Source organism: Pinus tabuliformis, chromosome 8 (assembly GCF_031772625.1).
Source record: "Pinus tabuliformis cultivar Carrire ecotype Pingquan chromosome 8, CPIR1, whole genome shotgun sequence".
Lineage (NCBI taxonomy): Eukaryota > Viridiplantae > Streptophyta > Pinopsida > Pinales > Pinaceae > Pinus > Pinus tabuliformis.
In genome coordinates this window covers 1,778,511,434-1,778,533,692 of record NC_142294.1, presented here as the reverse complement: position 1 = coordinate 1,778,533,692, position 22,259 = coordinate 1,778,511,434, and the positions used below count along the sequence as shown (strand labels likewise).

Sequence of the window (22,259 nt, the reverse complement as noted above, 5' to 3'; positions counted from 1 at the left end):
CATGCGGCCCATGAAAATGGTGGCGGGCAAACCCCACTCTACAGCACAGCCCGCAGGAACCCACCCAAAGAATTTGTTTGGTGCAACAAAGGGAAAGCGTCAGGATATAGAGAGCTTCAGCCTTAGCGTTGGCGCTCGGTTATTTAGCGTAGAAATAAGACCAAGGGCACGAAGGTATTTTATAATTAAAAATGAGCCCACAGAGGGCTAAAAATAAGATAAGCACCTCAAGGCTTGGGCAGAGGTCACAAGACCTAGTCTTATGGAGGAAAAGCAGTCAGCGCTAGGACAAAACGGGCTAAAGGGTAAATTTGGAGGATTTGGTAGCTGTTTTGTTTGAAATTAAAAAGGGTCGCGAAGGCCATTGGGCCTATGGAAAAGTGCTTAGGCATAAATGGGTGGGTAAGGCAACATTTTTTAATAAATTTTTTAGGTTTTCGCATAATAAGTCAGCAATGACAATTTAGTGGTGACAATTTAGTGGCGTATAGTGATGTGTGGTTTAACGGTAAGTTTATTTGGGCGAAGCTCAAGAGACCGCAGTTCAAATTTCATTAAGTACATGACCTGCTTTGCTGGTAGTTAAAGATGCAGATTCCTCAATCCCGTCTTGGCGGCACGTGAGTCTCGTTCTTGCTAAAATCATAGGATCTTAGTATATATGACTTGCAGGTAGTTGGATGTACTCCTGGTGTTATAGAGGTAGCTACGAGGATTGATCTTGGGTCTCCCATAGATTAGGACTGGCAATTACCGATTCACCATGTGGTTAAAAAAAATGACAATTTAGTGACAGTCTGGGTAGTTAGGCCAAAGATAATTGTTGCTAAATTTAGAAAACTACAAGGAAAACTTGGTAAGAGACCAGAATTGCAAAAATAAGCAAAAAAACTCAGAGTTTGAGTTTCAAACAATCAAATTAGGGTCTGAAACTTGAAGAGTACATCAAGAAGAGTCAATTGAATAAGGAAAAGGAAAAATTAAAGGCACATGCATAGATCCAGTGCAAGATTAACTAAAACCTCATGCCAAAAATATGAAGCCAAAATTCTTTATAAGCAGGCTTGAGCAAGCAGGTTGGGAATATGAGTTATATGAGCGAGTTGAGGTGACATTGTTGGTGTTCTCGGTGAATTGATGATGGTATTGGTGATTGAGGGGGAAATTTATTTTATTTTGAAGACATAATTGACATTCATGGCTCTAGTATGAAAATGGATGAAAGATGAACCAGTGAGTGTCAAGCAAGTTGTAGCTTGCAAATAAGGGGTTGGAGCTCCTTCCTGTAGGTGCTGGTAAATATTTGGGGTTGTAGCTCCTTTCAGACGTAACTGATAAATCAAGGAGTTGAAGCTTCCTCTTGGTTATAGCCATAGAATTCTAACAAGTTGTAGCTTGCCTTGTGAAGCAATTAAAGAGCAGTTTTTGAAGAATTTATGTGTTCTTTGTGTGTTCCATTGATATTGCTGTTATTAATTATTTTCATTTTTATTTAATGGTTTCCTAATGTTCTTGCACAAAATAAAATAATGTTTTTAAAGTGGTAAGGTTCTGACAATATTGATTTACCCCATCTCAGCGTTGTCCTGATTTCCAACATTATGTCCAATGAGGAAGCTAAGTCGTTGCAATTGTTTTCAGTAAAACAATCCTATCTCGTCAACTATATTCATGTTATTTAGTTCACTGTCCAAGTTGATCCATCATTCAAGAAAATTCCTTTGACCATTTAATCGGTGATCCCACTAGTTGACCACTGCGTTTTAGTCAATTATTTAACCAACCCAATGACCACTCAATCAATTTTCCAAAGAGGTGATCATTCAATTGAATGTCTAGTGTTAGTTGACCCTTTGATTTACTATCTCTGGAAGCTAGAGGTGTGATGAACCAACATAACCTTAGGTTCCAACATCTTCAAAAACATAATTTTGGAAAATATTTGATTGGTTGAACCTTTTCTTGATATGTATCTAATATTTGAACCTTTTGAATATAATTTTTTTTCTTTTAATACTTGGATATGTATTCTTTAAAATTCCACAAGTTTGATTATAATTTGATGTGCCAAGTGAATTTTATAGTAACTTCCCCAAAACTTGTTGATTTTTTGCCTCTTCCTAAGAGAAAACTTGTCTAGCGTGCAACTTGTCTAATTATTCAAGTCTTATTTTTAAATATTCATTTGAGGTGCTTCATTATGTTTCCTTAGATCTCCTAAAATTTCATATTCTAAAGTGTCCCAGAAAAATTATAGTAAAAATGTCATGATCAGTTGTTTGAAATTGGTTTTAGGACCATTCACAAACCCTAACTTCCACATGGTATATCTCAGGAATTATGTCAAACTACAATCTAAATTTTTTATAACACGTGCCTTTTGATTCCTTCTCAATATCCTCAAAATTTCACCATTTGAAACATCTTAGAAAATAAATTATAGTGAAAATGCTATGATGACTTGTTTGAAATAGATTTCAAAACCAATCACCAACCCTAATTTCAGCAATGTAAATCTCAAAAAACATAGTGAACCAAAATCTAAAATTTTAACCAATTATTCCCCGAGATCTCACCATAATATACCAAAATTTCACCATCTGAAACATCATTGAAATATCATTATAGTGAAAATTCCAAGATGGCCTATTTGAAGTAGAAAAACCCTAGGTTAGTATGCTTCGATACCTAATGTTATTAACCTTGCACCTTAAAAATGATAAGAAACCAATAATGACACTCCACTTAGAAACCAATTATACATATATGAGATAAAGGGTACAATGAAAGCCTCTAGGTGGCTTAACAATATAAGAATAGAATTGTAATAACTCACTATCTATGGCTTATTAATGGGTTTCAAGGTTAACATGGGGCTAATATAGGGCTTAACAATTTATTTTGGTCTTCTACTGCATCTTATTATAACATGATATTTCTAGTGTTTATCTTCTCAATGTTATCTATATCCACTACATGTGTGCACCCCTGATTGTACTACTCAAGGAACTACTTCAACTATTCTTTGATCTAGTCCTTGGATTCCATGGTGACCTACTTATATATATCTAACTTAGCCCATTACAAATGATACTTAAAGCACAACTATTCCAATTTGTATACATGTAGCTACACTTCTACCAAAGATAGCTCTAGTAATATTGTAATTTTTCTGTATGCATCTCACATAGTTTAGCATCCCTACAAAATAGCACCATTCATGGCTCACATGGCCTTGTCCATTGTTTAGGCCAAACTCTCATATTACGTTACTACAATCTTGGAGTTCAAATCTCCTTGTTGTAGATATATTATCATTAGTTCGCCCCACTATGAGAAAATCAATAGAAGAGGGAAGGTATTGTATTTGCAATCTTAGTTCTAGTTTTGTGAAACTAAGAAACTCTAGATGATCTCATTGGTAAGTAAATATATATAATCCATCTTGATCACAATCCTAAATAATTCCATGATGTGGATAACTTATTTGGAGTATTCTCTCACATGGTATGTTCTTAAGACTCGTGGGCATTGCCATAGATATCAACAAATTTTAATAATAGGGAGTATCACTTTGGACACTTTTGTAGATTGTAACGCTTTGGGCACCTCTTTATATTGTATTTCAAGCACACATTGGTTTTTTTGATCCAGGTGGATATTGGTGGCCACCTGCCAAGTCCACCTGGACCCCCGCCATTGTCTTTCTCAGCATTTTCAGTTTCCTTAATTGTAGCACAACTTACTATTTTTAGCGGTTTTTCGGGTCCTGAACTTCCGGAGCCGTTTTGAGGCCCTAAACGACGTTTTTTTGGGGAATCCGGGGGCAACATGGGTCCATGGAATGGACCGATGTTGCCCGTTCCAACAATGATAGTGCTCGGATAGATCTTTCTAATGAGCTATTGTACGCGTCAAACGGAGATTATATGCCAAAGTTACGACCCCGGGAAGTTGATGTACCAATTTACCCCAAACGGGGCCCACAGTTTGGCGTTTCATCTCCTAGCGTTAGGTTTTGGAATGTTAATGGTTTTCCATTGTTTCTCAACAATAAATAGGCCTTCGAGCCTCATTGTAACACAGTTCAGAGGCATGTAGCCATCACATCTCTTCTCAGAGATAAGCTACCATTGCCCTAGCTGGTTTATTTCCATTTCTGGTTGTAAGCATATTTCAGTATTTTCCATTAATGAAATGAAGTATTATTTCCGCTGCATCTTTGTGTATATGGTTATCTCTGTAATTTGTTACGTTCCTGTTTAAATCCGGATCAGTGGTATCAGAGCGGTCTGCTTTTTCTCTGTTTTTCTTTGCATGTCCCCAACAAGGTCGGGATATAAGGAGTTAGGGCTTGAACTGGTTGAACCTTTGCAAGACCAGCCTCGCAAATCCCGACGGCCTCCCATGGCGGATGAGAAGAAAGACGAGGGGGCAGGAGATCCCATAAAAATCTTGCTCGAAGAAGCCCTCGAGCGACAACGGAACGCGATGATGGACAACTTTGCCCAGATCCTCCAGCGGCTACCCAGAAGCAACGCATCGGCTTCCAGCAGCTACTCTGGAAACGCCACACCCTTTAAGGTACAAGTTAATTTTGAAATCCCCATATTCGAGGGTCAGATAGACGCAGATGCCGTAGATAAATGGTTAAATCTGCTAGAGGGTTATTTTTCTGTTCATGAATTTTCGAGTCGGGAAAAGATTGTTTTTGCTCTTCTCAAAGCAGCCCCCCACGTCAAGGACTGGTGGGAAACCTACTGCGAGCAGAAGGATGAAAGTACTGGCTCACTATTTTCAGCCGCACCCACCTGGGATTCGTTCCGGGATGCCATCAAGGAGCAGTACTACCCTGTCGGAAGCTATGAGGATGAATACATAAAGTGGACCACGCTATGGCAGGGAAGGGACCAAGACATGCCGGAGTTCACCAATCTTTTCCATACCCTTCACACAAAGTTGGGTATCAAGGATTCAGAGCAACATTTGATACTCAAATACCGTGGCTGCCTGCACAAGTACATCCAGGAAGAAATACAATTCCTAAACATCCCTTCGCTCGGCGCAGCATACCGATATGCCGTCAAGGTCGAGCAGAAGTTTAAACAAAAGAAGCGAGACTTTGGATCTGCGAATCCAAAGCAGGGGAAAGGTGCCCCTAAACCACAGAACAAAGGACAAAGCCAAGGCGGGACAGCCCAAGACAACCAGCCGAAGCTGCAAGCAAAGAACAGCGCCGCGAAGCCGAGAAAGGACACTGGAAAATGGTGCGAGTTCCATAAGAGCTCCACTCACAACACAAGTGAGTGTCGGGCCAAGCAGTCACTGGTGGCTGAGCTAAAGGTTTCAGAATCAGATGCATGTTCCGACTCTGAGTCAGAACCCGATAAGGGGTATGAAAAAGGGAAGCAGATCATTGATGCGGATCCTAGCGCCACTGTTGCTACCGCAAAGATCCAGAAAAATGAACCCGAAGATCCAGAGGAGGAGGAGCGTCTCTTCCACTCCCAGATGTGGGTAAAAGGCTCCCCGATACAGTTCATTGTTGATAGCAGGAGTCAAAAGAACCTCATTTCGGCAGAGGTCGTGAAGTGGTTGGGCTTATCAACCACAGCACATCCACAACCATACACCATTGGGTGGCTTCACCAAGGACGAGATCTTCGCGTGAGCCAGCAGTGTCGCCTTCCATACAACATCAAGCCCTTCATGGATGAGGTATTGTGTGACATTGCTCCCCTTGAAGTTTGTGATGTATTAATAGGACAACCATACTTGTGGAAGCGACATGCTGTGTATCAATCAAGGCCCCGTGCTGTTATTATTAGATTGGGAAATAAGTTGTTCAGGATACCAGAGGTAGCACCACCTGTCGTCATCTCTTTGATTACTGCAAAACAATGCAGTAAGATCATTTCCAAAACCAGGAAATTTGTTTTCCTGATGATACGCCCTCAAGGAAAGAAGAAGACAGTGGCTGCGGCCTCCAAACAGGGTCCCTCTGCACGACAACTACAGATGGACAAGATTGTGGAGGAGTACGAGGACACCTTCACCTCCCCGGCAGGGGTTCCTCTGCACTGTCAAGTCAAGCACTCCATCGATCTGACCCCAGGTGCGCCACTACCCAATGGACCAATTTATCGGCGCTCCGTTCTAGAGAACAATGAAATCAAGAGGCAGATTCAGGAGCTCCTACAGAAAGGTCACATCCGTCCGAGTTCATCGCCCTGTGGGAGCCCGATCGTGTTGGTACAGAAAAAGGATGGGACGTGGAGGCTCTGTATTGACTATCAGGCGCTGAACAAGATCACTGTCCGTAATAGGTACCCGATCCCGCGGATTGATGACCTCCTAGACCAACTAAAGGGGGCGAAATATTTCAGCAAGATCGATCTGAAGTCAGGATATCACCAGGTACCAATCGAACCCTCCGATGTGTGGAAGACTGCCTTCAAATCCAAGGAGGGCCTCTTCGAATGGTTGGTCATGCCTTTCGGATTGACGAATGCTCCTGCAACCTTTATGAGGCTAATGGATGACATCTTGCGGCCATTCACCAACTCCTTTGTAGTAGTATACTTGGATGACATTCTGATCTTCAGCCAGAGTTGGGAAGAGCACCTCCACCACATCCGACAGGTTCTCCAAACACTGCGGCAACACAAGCTATGTGCCAATTTGGAGAAATGCACTTTTGGCATGACCCAGGTTCAATATCTGGGATACATCATTGATGAACAGGGGGTGCATGTCGATCCAGCCAAAGTCCAAGTCATTCGGGATTGGCCCTCTCCGACCACTCTAACAGAGCTTCGTAGCTTTCTAGGTCTGGCCAACTTCTACCGCAGGTTTGTGTTGGGGTTTTCTCATATTTCTTGGCCCTTGAGTCAAGTCACCAAGGGAGGGGCGAAAGCAAAATTATTCTGGTCTGAATCTCAACAGAAGGCATTCAGGGAGTTGAAGGATCGCCTCTGCACGACACCAGTGCTCGCGTTACCAGATTTACAACAACCATTTGAGGTCGAGACAGATGCCTCTGACTATGCTATTGGGGCAGTTCTTACTCAACATGGACATCCAGTGGCATATCACAGTGAAACACTTTCAGACACAGTCTGGAAGTACCCCACTTATGATAAAGAGATGTATTCCATTGTACAAGCCTGCCGACAATGGAAGCATTACATTTTGGGGAAGGAAACGGTCATCCACACAGACCACCGACCCCTACAGTTCATACAGACCCAAGGGAAATTGCAGAATAATCGCCATCAGAAGTGGTCTACATACCTGCAACAGTTTCACTTAAATATCAAGTATAATAAGGGCAGCACCAATAATGTTGCAGATTGCCTCAGTCGACCACCGATCATGGCGCTAACCACCGTGCTCAACTCTTGTGGGCACGAGACTTCTGATTGGCCACTTCTCTACAAAAGTGACCCAAAATTCGGCCACACATACCAGACACTCTTGGAGGGTCGGCATGTTGCAGATTTTCACCTCCAGGATGCCCTATTATGCCACCTCGGTCACCTTTGTGTTCCTTCAAGCGAGCGTGCCAAGATGATTTGGGAAGCACACTACAATCGGGCTGCTGGGAATTTCGGGGTCGAGAAAACAGTGGCAGTACTGCAAAATTATTTCTATTGGCCGAATCTTCGACAGGATGTTGGGAAGTACATCCGATCATGTACTGCCTGTGCCATTGCCAAACCGACCATTAAGAAGCACGGCCTCTATACCCCGTTGCCTACCCCTAGCCGACCTTGGGAATCCATCTCCATGGATTACATGTCAGGCCTTCCTTCCACTAAGCATGGAAATGTCTGTGTTTTTGTGGTCGTCGACAGGTTCTCGAAGATGGCCATTATGGTGGTCTGCAAGAAGAATATCACAGCAGAAGCCACTGCTAAACTCTTCTTTGAACGAGTGTGGGTGCACTTTGGGATCCCACAGTCTATCATCTCAGATCGGGACAGTCGGTTTCTCAGCACATTTTGGTCCAGTCTCTGGTCAATGCTGGACACCAAACTCACGAAGTCCACAGCCTTCCATCCTCAAACTGATGGCCAGACAGAGGTTGTCAATAGGATGATTGTGCACATTCTGCTCATGTATAACTCAAAGCATCCACGCACATGGGACGAGAGCCTCCCCTATGTTCAGCACAGCTACAACCGAGCTCTTCACAGCTCCACTGGCCATAGCCCTTTCCAGGTGGGTTTGGGATTCCAGCCACTATGCCCCATTGATGTGGCCATGCCACTTGCAGCTACTCACATGAATTCAGCTCATGTCCAGTCCGAAATAGATAAGGCCACCAACTTCATTGAGCGCATCCAACATATTCGCCAGCAGGTCCATGACATTCTTGAGAAATCAAATGCCAAGTACAAGCAGCGACATGATCAACATCGGGTGCCACACAAGTTTCAGGTGGGCGACAAAGTCTGGTTGCATTTGCAAAAGGAACGCCTTACTGGAGCCTATCGGAAATTGAGACCACTCCGATATGGTCCTTACACCATTACTAAGGCTATGGGAGACAATGCATTTGAGCTCAGCATTCCCCCATTCCTTGGCCTGCACCCAGTGTTCAATGTGGACCGCCTTCGGCCATACTTTCCGCCATTGCTAGACACATCCGACATTGCAGAATAGCTCAAACCCACAGAATTAAATCCAGATTGCATGGAACAAGCTACAACTGATCGGATCATGGACACACAGATCAAGAACACTCGCCAACAGAATATCCAACTGTATCGAGTTGTCAAAGCAGGTCAACTCCTTCAGCAGGGCAAGTGGCTCACCAGGGAACAAGTTCAGCAGAAGTTTCCTCATCTCATGGAGGAGCTCAACGCAATGGGGACCATTGCTTCCTAAGGGGGGAGGAATGATCCAGGTGGATATTGGTGGCCACCTGCCAAGTCCACCTGGACCCCCACCATTGTCTTTCTCAGCATTTTCAGTTTCCTTAATTGTAGCACAACTTACTATTTTTAGCAGTTTTTCGGGTCCTGAACTTCCGGAGCCGTTTTGAGGCCCTAAACGACGTCTTTTTGGGGAATCCGGGGGCAACATGGGTCCATGGAATGGATCGATGTTGCACATTACAACAATGATAATGCTCGGATAGATCTTTCTAATGAGCTATTGTACGCGTCAAACGGAGATCATATGCCAAAGTTACGACCCTGGGAAGTTGATGTACCAATTTACCCCAAACGGGGCCCACAGTTTGGCGTTTCATCTCCTAGGGTTAGGTTTTGGAATGTTAAGGGTTTTCCATTGTTTCTCAACAATAAATAGGCCTTCGAGCCTCATTGTAACACAGTTCAGAGGCATGTAGCCATCACATCTCTTCTCAGAGATAAGCTACCATCGCCCTAGCTGGTTTATTTCCATTTCTGGTTGTAAGCATATTTCAGTATTTTCCATTAATGAAATGAAGTATTATTTCCGCTGCATCTTTGTGTATATGGTTATCTCTGTAATTTGTTGCGTTCCTGTTTAAATCCGGATCATTTTTCCCTCTACTCCTCTTCCTCCCCCTTAATGACTAGTGTTAATGTGAACTCCCTTTGATGTCCAAGCCTTCCCATGATAATATTTCCATACACTAGATGCTATCTTGATCAATTTTTATTATTTCTTCCACGAAAAAATTGTTGATGTGCTTCCATGATAACAAGATTCTTATGCATTTATTTACAATCACCAATATTAAAACCCATGGGACATGTAGTAATCTTGTGATCCTTCACTTAAATAATAAGTTGAAAGTGGGAAATAACTACATCTATCCCCCTGGTAATTATTAGTAAGCCCTCGCCACTAATATGATGTATTAAATAGAGGGTTTTCCTAATATGACATAATCCATATAACATGACAAACAACATCAATAGGATGCATTATTGCACTTATGTGGATTATGATTATGTAGGTGTGTACTGACATGACAATGAACATGTATTATAAGTGACAATGCTATCTTACGCATGATCGCATGTGGTGTTAGCATGCAATTTCATGCTAACCATGATTATGGTACACTATTTTTGACGAGATGTGGTTGTTAGCTTATATTTTTATGCTACTTGTGATGATGTTATGTTATTATAAATGAAATGTGTTTGTTAGCATGCATTTTTATGCTACTCATGATAATGCTATGTTACTTATGATGGCATGCAATTGTTAGCCATGTGATTTTGCCTCTAGAGAATCCATGAAGCTATGTGACACATTGAAGAATACTTGTTTAGCAGTGCTAAGAAAGAAATTGTTAAGGGTAGGCCCAATAAGAGAAAGTAGGAAAAATTGAAGAATTCCCTACCAAGCAACAAATTATTTGGGATGCTTCCAAATTATGTCATGAAGAATTCATAGATGAAGTGGAAAATTCAATTGGTGCCTTTGCATATGCCAAAAAATAGTTAGTAAAGAATTGGAGAGATATTATTGAACAACATAAGGAAAAGATTGAGGCTCTCAAAGCCACCCTTCAAAATAAGAAATATGTTAGTGAAGATGAGCATCAAAGAAATATTTATTTCCTTCAACAACAACATAAAAAATAGTTACAATATTTAGAAAAACAACATAAAGGATAATATTCTCAACTTTAGGTGAAATCTACAAGCATGATTGCAAAAATCTTAGTAGAAAAGGATCAATTGTCTATATGGGTAAAGGATTTAAAGGAAAAGTAGTCTAATATAGATATTCTGAAGAAAGAAGTAATTCAAGTCTATGAGTAGTTGGGGAAATCCCATGAGGAATTTTACTAGCAATTAAGTCAAATTCAAGAATATCATAAAATCCTTAGCCAATTATCTAATACCATTAATGCTAAATTGTTTGAACTCAACAAATCAAGGAATTGTTTTGAGAGACATAAAAATTGGCAAGTAAAGTATCAATTGGCTCTAAGTACAATTGTAAGAATATCATGGGTAGAGAAATTAAAAGTGCAAATTACATTTGAAGGTTGTTCTCAAAAATTGAATTTTTGCGAAGATCTAAGTACAAGATTAATAAATTTATGCTCAAACATATGGGAAAGCTCTGTAGGTATAATAAATTATTTTGGCATGCCTAATGTACAGTTATTGGGAAAGGAAATACTCAATGGCTCTTGCATCACTGAAATTCAACAACATAAGAAGGAGACAGAAAATTAGTTGCAACGTATTAACAAATGGACATGGAAAAATACTAATTAGCTCATTATTAATACACTGACTTGTTCTAGAATTATTAATAATATTATCTTCAAAATTAAAGGAGAAACTAAAGAAATTTTCTACAGAGTTTTTTCATGTGAACTAGATGTGCGCGAGTCAGCTCCAACTAAAGTCAACCAACTCCAATAAATCCATTCCCAGTGGCAAGTTTACATTGATGGTCACGAATGATAGAAAGTATCTACCCAAGAGGATAAATCAAACCCTTAAAATGTTCAATGATATTTTCTATTTGAGAAAATATCTAGTTTTCTCATTAAATGAGGCCAAATTGGGGTCCTTGTTACTTTTCTGTTAACATTTTGATGTATGTATAGAAATTCTCCTATTGAGAAAAGGGTTGTAAATTCTAGGTAGCAAACTCTATACACTGTTGTTAAGTATTTCTATGGAATTGAGGACCATGTTAGGCAAACTTAACTCGGTAAAAATTTCAAAGTGGCTTGGTCAAACAATGGTGGTTTTGATAACATGGTTTTGCTTGGTTGTGGTTTAATGTTGGTGGATTTCATGTAATGAATCATTTAAAAGGCTTGTGAAGACTTCATTGTAAGAGGGATAGGGAGGTGAGTGGTGAAGGCTCACTTGGCTGGCTTGCCCAGGTTTTGGCCAAGGGACTAATAGAATTTTTTTATCTATTTTTTCCCTCAGATTGGGTTTTTACCAGGTTAAATATTGTGTGCATGTTTTGTTGTTATTACTGTTCTTAATCTCTCTCTACAATTTCTAAAATGGTATCAAAGCTAAGTTTTGGCTTCAGGTGGATGGCTTTGTTGTCAAGGTTTTATTTTTCATTAGAGAAATTTTGAGTTCTAAAATGGGCATCCTAAGGATATTATAAAATAATAGTGGAAAAAAATAAAATAAGATTACATTACATCATCAAATTTTAGAGGAAAAAAAAAAAAAACTACTTTTTCAACTTATCTCCCTATGGTTTTACTCAATTTTTGAATGGGAACACTCATTGGATGGATAATTTAATTCCTCATCCATGGAGTACCCGTCTTACATACTTTCGATGGACCCTACTAAACGAAAAATGAGAAATACATGAAAAAACGTGATTGCAATTATGTTTTTCATGTATTTCTCATTTTCATGTAACTGGTTCCATCGAAAGTATGCAACATGGGTATTCTTTGGATGAGGAATTTAATTCTGCATCCAATGAGTGCTCCCGCTCGAAATTTGAGTAAAATTGTAGGGATATAAGTTGAAAAAGTAGTTTTTCTATTTTTTTATTTTTTAATGGTTTTACTTTTTTTCTCCAAAAATGGTGAATCATCCCCCATGATTGACATCATCATCTTGAATCTTAACGGTTCTTATAAAGTTGATTTTGGTTGTACATTTTTGTTTTGAGGCTTATTTTAGACCTCAAAAATTCTCTAATGCCTTGTGGGTGTGAGAGATCAAGAACCAAAATAAGTGATTGGAAGTGGTTGCTCTATTGTGGATCAGAAATTTTGCATAGATGAAGTGATTGAGATGAGGGTATAATGGGGAATAACATAGTTGTAGTTGCAGAGAAGCTCGAATATGTTGTGATCAATAAACATGCAATGTACCTCACAAAGAGGAAATGCTTTGCCACAAGGAGAAAAATTGTAGATCTATTAAGCATGAAGTTGGAAGTTGGGTTCTTATTACTAGGTGTGGTGTCAAGGGACCAATACAAAGCTATACTAGTATGATTAGACACCAATGTTCTTGGAAGGTGTCAAAATTTTGATTTTTTTTCCAAGATTACACCTCAAGGATGAGAAGCCATGCTGGCAATTAATTCGATTACGAAGAACCACACCAAGGCCATTAAGGAATATGAATTTTGTTCTTGGATATACTATGGGATCAATTATTCTTGGTGAGGATGTTAGTAACCAGATGGCTCGACATGGGTTTTTTTCTTCCACTCTAAGGTACCGAGAGACTTGAAAAACAATGCATGGGTGAGATGGCTTAGTGGGAGGAGAGTACTTTTCCCATGTGATATTAGTGTGGGAAAGATCCCTAAGTTTGATTACCAAAACACTACTCTTTGGCCTTAGTGTGCTAACATGGAGATGAAGAGTTGTATTGGGCTATGTCTTTGTTGGTCTAACATCAATTAGCTCCGATATAAGCATATTCACATATGTTATCACTCCTCTGGATCTCCAAGGATGAGGAAGAGTCCATCTGAGGTAACCACAGACCAACCTTTTGACTTGGTATCTAGCCCTACCAAGCCGGAGAGGGCTCTCTCCACAAAATCACAGCCAAGAGGGTTGGATGAATTAGGGTTTTAGGCTAGGTATAAAGTGCAGAGGTTGTTTGATTTGATTTGGTGAGGTTATCATTGGATGAAGGTAATAGGTCAAAGAGGATAGATCAGGGCTAATCAGTTATGATTGCAAACATTCAAAGGGGCAAGGTAGGCAGGAGTTTTAGCACTTAAAAGGTGGTTTAGTGATATGGTTTAAGACTAACGAGGAGTTAGGAAGAGCTTATTAGATGAATTCTTCCTAAACTGAAGAAAAATGGACAAATTATGATAACTTTCCCAAAACAGAGCATGAGCAAACATGTATTATGCCTATCAACTTGAAAATTACCATATAATAGACATGAAATGGTTTATGAGCATACAAAACATTCATACAAATGATCACAAAGAAGAAACACTACTAAACATCCATACCACATGTATCCCAAAGAAATAGTTGCAACTCATCTATTAACACTAGCCAAAATCTGATACAATAGCATCTTTCATCACTAGTACAACATCCAACTGAGTCCAACCTTTGAAAAGAATAAAAAATACAAGATATAGGCCTCAAAACAAACTCCTCCCAACCTCAGGGGTCGAATCCATGAGAGGAGGAGCAATTCCACCAAAATCTGAACTGATAGCTAGAGTGTAGGGTGGTCAAAGTGACTCATCCCTAATTACAATGAAACTGATTCATTACACCTCATAGAGTCTATTTACCTAATGTATTTACCCTAGGTAATAGTAAAAATACCATAATTACATTTACATGATCAATTTCATCATTAAAAATTTTATTTCCCAAGAGGAAAATTAAATCTGGAGAAAAACAATGAAAAATTAGGCAACTGGTCAAATGCACAGCGCAAGTTTCAAACACGCAATGCCATATTCAGACCCACTTTCTCATGCCTTCCAGATGTCCAAATTGATCCCAAGATAGCTCATTGGAAATATTATCCTTTCTAGTTTCCAAATCTACCTTTAGTTTGCAAAATGGACTTGATTTGGACCCCAAGACTGCTCAAACGTGAAGTGTAACACACAAACACACAGCTCCATGTTGCAGATTTATTTTGAGTCCCTTCTCATGTCCAAATTGAGCCTAGGATAGCTCGTTGAAAATATCTCTCTCTTGGCTACACAATGAACCTATCAAGCACTGAAAATGATCAAGTATAGCCCCCCAAAAATCAATTCTCCCAACACTGGTCAAAAGTGCAGAATGAGGGTGCAAAAATGAAGTGTGCTCTTGCAGACAACTTTTTGAGGCCTTCCTTAACTCCAAATTGAGATCATGATAGCTCATTGGAAATATATTTCTATCTAGTTATCATTTGACTCATCAAGAAATTCATTTGGACACTCCAGCTAGGAGAGAATTTGATTTTCCCAAGGTCACTCCAGAAATGCAGAAAACCTCTTGTAGCAACTGTATTTTTGACATTTCTCCAAAACCATAACACTTGTGTAAACACTGAAGGAGGTTTTTCATACTTAGCCTACGATGGACAAAACCCTCTCTCACGTTTCTCAAATTCATCTATGTTTGGTCAGAAACGTAGTTTGAAGAAAAATCGGCCCTATGTGTGGCAAATGATTTGTCCCTTGGAATGACTTCTTGAAAACTGATGGAGACATGATGTCTATTAGTTGAATGGCTTCACACTTGCTGAAATGACCTCCTTTATGCCTCCTCTTCCAAGATGTCTCTGATTCCATAGCCAACCCTAGCTCAATGGGAGACGAAATTAGGGTTTAGTGTAGGAAAAATAGGGGATTTGGGAAATTTATAGGAATGAAGGGAAATAAAAGGGATAGGGGGATTCTAAATTCATAGGAAAATTTTGGTAGGTAGGGAGGGATGTTAGGAAGTATGGGAAACTGGAATTTCAAGGATTGAGTGAGGGGAAGGGGCCCAAAAGGGAAAAACACATGCCTAGTCTAGAAAAGTGTCAAAAGTGTAGCAATAGGCTAGGGTTTGTAGAACAATGATGATTTTAAGGGATGAGAATGGTGGGAATTATTTAGGAAGGTATATTAAGGATAGGGGAAGGCATAAGAGCATCAGGATACAAGTTCTGTTGATGATTTAACCATGGAGATCATGAAACCAAGAAAATGGCCCTCAAAACCCTAAGAGAGGGAAATGAGAGGAATGGGTATGGGAAAAGGTAAAGGGAGGTAGATGGAGTGTAGGTGAGTGATATATTGATGGCTAAGAGTGCAAATGAACCTTCCCTTGGTCTTTAGACCTTGTTTAAATTTTCAAAATTGATCTTGGGACCCACTTTCTTCCTTTTGTCATTCACCTTACTCTTGGAAACTATATCTTTACACTTGAGTTTTTCTTTGACAAATTGATCACTTGTTATACATTGAGAATACTTTGACCTTTGACTTTTTGGTCCTTTGGCATTTTGGAACTCTGAATTAGTAGCTTGGAAATCATGTGCTTGTTACATTTGAAAGACATAAAATTACATAGTGAAAAATAAAATTACATCTTTGTTTTTTGGAATAAAATTACAATCTAGAATGAAATTCATACTTGAAATCAAAATTACAACTTTGGAAACCATCTTTACATGTTTTCAAATCCTTTTTAAATGAAAAAGGGATATTATTGGTGTTCACTCTCCTACTTTTTCTCGCCTTATGTAGTGAAATGGTGTTTTAGTGGACCTTGAAAAAAAGAAACCTAGAGACCTAATGAAAACCTTGAGTGAGCAGACTTCATGGTGACTTGACTGACATAGAGACATGATGAAATAAACTTTCATAATTGATGTATGCTCAGTAAGACATGAAGGTGGGCCGACGAGTATATATTTTGGAGGGAGAGTGAGGTTTTTTACTAGGGCTACCATCAGTGAGTAAATTTTTGAATGAGGACCTAGGTGGAATGACAAAAATTTCTGAGTGGGACCCTAATAGGATATGAAAAGAGTATTTTTTATCACTGATGGAAGTATGCAAATACTGACTCTAACATCGTCCTTATTGGGGATGGCAGCTCCTTGGAGGTGTCAAGAACACCATAGACCAAGTGCCTAACCATGTGGGCCAATACGGTCAAAAACTTAAACTAAAATGCATGACTAAATGTTGACAACTCAAATGACACAAGTACTTACAAAACTTATTAATAGTAGTATACCATCGAGATTTGAGGGCTTCAAATCCTGATGACAACCACCTGCCTACTGAAGAAATATGTACAATCATGTGAAGTGATCCTTCCAGTGTAACCAATCTAGCAAATGGCTACTTACTGAAATTATGCTCTCACTTTCCTCGAGCAGACAAAATGATGTACATGCAAGCAACTCACAATAACAATTGAAACCAAGGCTTATGCTAACAAACCAGAAAACATTCATCTTCTCCAATGCTTGCAAAATATTGCCGCAGGGATCTTGAAAATCCTAAAGCATTACCTTGTCTTCAGATCCAACAACAAAAATACAAGTACTCCCTTCATTCTGATCTGAAAGAAAAGTTGGTTTTTGATTGATAGGAAGGCATAGGGAAGTATAACCTTCTGCTATCTGAGTATTGGCTTGTAAATTCCTCGAGCATGAGAAATTCTGACTCGATTTTTGGCACACTGTCTCTCTCAGGCTCATACTCCTCAAATTGATAGTCTAATTCATCCTTAAACAGAAAACATTCTTCAAGATTATCAAACATGACAACCTTATCATCTTCATGAAAGAAAACAATATCTGTTAGCTGATCTATAAATCAAATTTCAAGATTGTCCTCATTTAAACTTAGATTTTCCTTTTCAAAAGTGGAATAGTTTTCACTAACACCTTCTTGACTATGTGAGCACTGCAAACCTGCATTAGCTAGGGCTATAACATGACTTTTCAGGAGTTGATCTATCTCATCTTCAGACAGAGGAGAAAGTACTTTTTGTTTTCTTTTGCTAACACAGTAATTGTCTTCTTCCCCTCCTAAAGATTCACTAAGACGCTGAATATGGTCTTGTGTATCAAAGTGACTAGCTTCTTCAGATTGTTCTTGAAACTCAAAACTGAAATTTCTATCATTTACCACAAAGTCATCCAAAGAAGATTTTTCACTTACTTGAACAAATATCTCGTCTTGTTTTTCATAAAGGGACTGGATTACCTCCTTCTAAAGACTTTGTTCTGATGGGATGAGAACACTTGGGTCGATAACTTCATTTTCTTCATTCAAGGTGATCTCAACAATAGAGCTCTCCTTCATGGGATCCGGAACAACATACTCTTCATCATCACAATCTAAATCTAGATCTGGAATAGCCAGCTTGACCTTATCACAATCTAAAATTGGAACTTGATTTTCCTTGATACCATCTTCTGCTGCAAGCAAGTCTGAAATAAGTCCTTGTCTTCCATCATTTTCAACTGTACAAAGATCTTCAGCCTGATGTGAACTTTCCTGAGCATCTTAACAAGTATCCTCTAAGCTTCCTTTGTGTTGCTGAAATGGATTTTCATACAGGGCTTCCATGATCTCATCGTCCATGAATTCATCATCTCCATAAACATTCTCAAGATTTTCAATAAAACTATCAACATGTTTACAGTAGTTCTGAACTAATATTAAGGATGGACAAGATTCTTTATACCTTTCAAGGAACATGGTATGAAAATCATTTAAACAATAAAAACAATCAAGTAGCAAAATTTCATACCAAGATTGGGCTTCACCTTCCACAGTGGCCATGAATATCTTCATCAAGCAGTCTTCAGGAAAATCAATCTTTAATCTATGCACATGCATATGAAATCTCACCAGATGAAGAGCAACATCATAACCTTTCACATCTTTGAACATAGGCAAATTGCTTTGCCAATTTACCTTAGGCATTTTATTTGGGAAACTTGGAATGTGATCTCTTTTCATTGGAACATACCTTCTTACAATAGATTCCATCTTGAAAGCTCTTCAAGCTACTGATCTTAATGCAGTGGAGTCGCAATCAAGTGTTGATTTTCTAGATCTTTCAGTCAATGGAGTCGCCAAGTGAATGGTACAGCCTTCCTATGTGTCCAACTATTGTTCACCATCAACAATTAGATCCAAATCATTGTCGTTCTTTCCCGAGGAAGATAGAGCTTTCGATTCCCGACAACAGCGCTAGTATGTTATCACTCCTCTGGATCTCCAAGGATGAGGAAGAGTCCATCTGAGGTAACCACAGACCAACCTTTTGACTTGGTATGTAGCCCTACCAAGCCAGAGAGGGCTCTCTCCACAAAATCATAGCCAAGAGGGTTGGATGAATTAGAGTTTTAGGCTAGGTATAAAGTGTAGAGGTTGTTTGATTTGATTTGGTGGGGTTATCATTGGATGAAGGTATTAGGTCAAAGAGGCTAGGTCAGGGCTAATCAGTTATGATTGCAGACATTCAAAGGGGCAAGGTAGGCATGAGGTTTAACACTTAAAAGGTGGTTTAGTGAGATGGTTTAAGACTGATGAGGAGTTAGGAAGAGCATATGAGATGAATTCTTCCTAAACTGAAGAAAAATGGACAAATTATGATAACTTTCCCAAAACAGAGCATGAGCAAACATGTATTCTGCCTATCAACTTGAAAATTACCATATAACAGACATGAAATGGTTTATGAGCATACAAAACATTCATAAAAATGATCATAAAGAAGAAACACTGCTAAGCTTCCATACCACATGTATCCCAAAGAAATAGCCGCAACTCATCTATTAATACTGGCCAAAATCTGATACAATAGTGTCTCTGATCACTAGTATAGCATCCAACTGAGTCCAACCTTTGAAATGACTGAAAAATACAAGATATAGGCCTCAAAACAAAATCCTCCCAACCTCAGGGGTCGAATCCATGAGAGGAGGAGGAGTTCCACCAAAATCTAAACTGATAGCTAGAGTGCAGGGTGGTGAAAGTGACTCATCACTAATTACAATGAAACTGATTCATTACACCTCATAGAGTCTATTTACCTAATGTATTTACCCTAGGTAATAGTAAAAATACCATAATTACATTTACATGATCAATTGCATCAGTAAAAAGTTGATTTCCCAAGAGGAAAATCAAATCTGGAGAAAAACAGTGAAAAAATAGGTAACTGGTCAAACGTGTGGCATTAGTGTCAAACACACGGCGCTAGTGTCAAACACGCAGTTCCTTCTTCAGACCCACTTTTTCCTACCTTCCCGGTGTCCAAATTGAGCCCAGGATAGCTCATTGGAAATCTTGTCCTGTCTAGTTTCCAAATATACCTTTAGTTTGCAAAATGGACTTGATTTGACCCCCCAAAAGTTGATTCTCCCAAGACTGCTCAAACGTGCGGCGTAACACACAAATGTGCAGCATAACACTGAAACACGCCCTCCATGTTGCAGCTTGATTTTGAGTGTCTTCCCGGTGTCCAAATTGAGCCTAGGATAGCTCGTTGGAAATATATCTCTCTTGGCTACACCATGGACCTATCAAGCACTTAAAATGATTAAGTATAGCCCCCCAAAAATCAATTCGCCCAAGACTGGTCAAAAGTGCAGAATGAGGGTGCAAAAATGAAGTGTGCCCTTGAAGACAACTTATTGAGGCCTTCCTCAACTCCAAATTGAGCTCAGGATAGCTCATTGGAAAGAGCTTTATGTCTAGTTATCATTTGACGCATTAAGAAAGTCATTTGGACACTCCAACTAGGAGAAAAAATATTTTTCCCAAGGTCGCTCCAAAAATGCAGAAAACCTCTTGTAGCAACTGTATTTTTTAAATTTCTCCAAAAACATAACACTTGTGTAAACAATGAATGAGGTTTCATCCTTGGCCTATGATGGAAAAAACCCTCTCTCATGTTTGTCAAATTCATCTCTGTTTAGTCAAAAACATAGTTTGAAGAAAAAACGGCCCTATGTGTGGCAAATGATTTGTCCGTTGGAGTGACTTCTTGAAAAATGATGAAGACATGATGTATATGAGTTGGAATGGCCTCATAATTGCTGAAATTACCTCCCTTATGCCTCCTCTTCTCAGATGTCTCTGATTCCATAGCCAACCCTAGCTCAATGGGAGAGGAAATTAGGGTTTAGTGTAGGCAAAACAAGGGATTTGGGAAATTTATAGGAATGAAGGGAAATAAAGGGGATAGGGGGCTTCTAAATTCTTAGGAAAATTTTGGGAGGTAGGGAGGGATGTTAGGAAGTAGGGGAAACTGGAATTTCAAGGATTGAGTGAGGGGAAGGGGTCCAAAAGGGAAAAACACAGGCCTAGTCTAGAAAAGTGTCAAAAGCGTAGCAATAGGCTAGGGTTTGTAGAACAATGATGATTTTGAGGGATAAGAATGATGGGAAGTGTTTAGGAAGGTATATTAAGGATAGGGGAAGGCATAAGAGCATCAGGATACAAGTTTTGTTGATGATTTAACCATGGAGGTCATGAAACCAAGAAAAATGCCCTCAAAACCCTAGGAGAGGGAAATGAGAGGAATGGGCATGGGAAAAGGTCAAGGGAGGTAGATGGAGTGTAGGTGAGTGAGATATTGATGGCTAAGAGTGCAAATGAATCTTCCCTTGGTCTTTGATGGTCTTTATAGCTTGTTTAAATTTTCAAAATTGACCTTGGGACACACTTTCTTCCTTTTGTCATTCACCTTACTCTTGGAAACTATATCTTTACATTTGACGCTTTCTTTGACAAATTGATCACTTGATATACATTGAGAACACTTTGACCTTTGAATTTTTGGTCCTTTGGAATTTTGGAACTCTAAATTAGCAGCTTGGAAATCATGTGCTTATTACATTTGAAAGACATAAAATTACATAGTGAAAAATAAAATTACATCTCTGTTTTTTGGAATAAAATTACAATCTGGAATGAAATTCATACTTGAAATCAAAATTACAACTTTGGCAACCATCTTTACATGTTTTAAAATCCTCTTTAAATGAAAAAGGGATATTATTGGTGTTCACTCTCATACTTTTGTTGGCCTTATGCAGTGAAATGGTGTTTTAGTGGACCTTGAAAAAATGAAACCTAGAGACCTAATGAAAACCTTGAGTGAGAAGACTTCATGGTGACTTGACTGACATAGATACATGATGAAATAAAATTTCATAATTGATGTATGCTCAGTAATACATGAAGGTGGATCAGCAAGTATAGATTTTTGAGGGAGAGTGAGGTTTTCTACTAGGGCTACCATCAGTGAGTGAATTTTTGAATGAGGACCTAGGTGGAATGACAAAAATTTATGAGTGGGACCCTAATAAGATTTGAAAAGAGGATTTTTTATCATTGATGGCAGTATGCAAATACTAACTCTAACAACATAGAGGATATGGTTTGAAATATAGTTAATTCCTTCTAGTATTTGATTGATGGATCAATTGGGAGTTAGATCACCATGGTTGATCAGTTTACATCAAGTTTGAGCTTAGGTATAATGAATTGGTTGATAGAATCCTTACGACTACTCTCTGTGATCAAAGGGTTTGTTATTTATAGATATGAGAGTATGGAGAGCTAAGGGTTTTAAATATTTGATAAATGCAATGGTGGATAGTGATAACAAGAGAGAATTAACCAACTGAGAGGTGTAGGAAGATTTTGGTGAGTAGCAGGGATGCATAATGGGTGAACTGGTCAATGTTATAGTGCTCATGTTGGTATTTTGATGTGTGAGTATCAGTAGTTCCTATGGAAATGGTTAAGGAAGTTTTCCATGGTGATGACACACAAGAGGAGAGCAT

General features: G+C 39.1%; 1 protein-coding gene across 1 annotated transcript in view; it reads left to right on the top strand.

The window, feature by feature from the left end:
* LOC149243308 (CBL-interacting protein kinase 5-like) overlaps positions 1 to 22,259 on the top strand; it is a 163,488-nt gene that overhangs the window by 1,794 nt on the left and 139,435 nt on the right. The gene's annotated exons all lie outside the window — the stretch shown is intronic.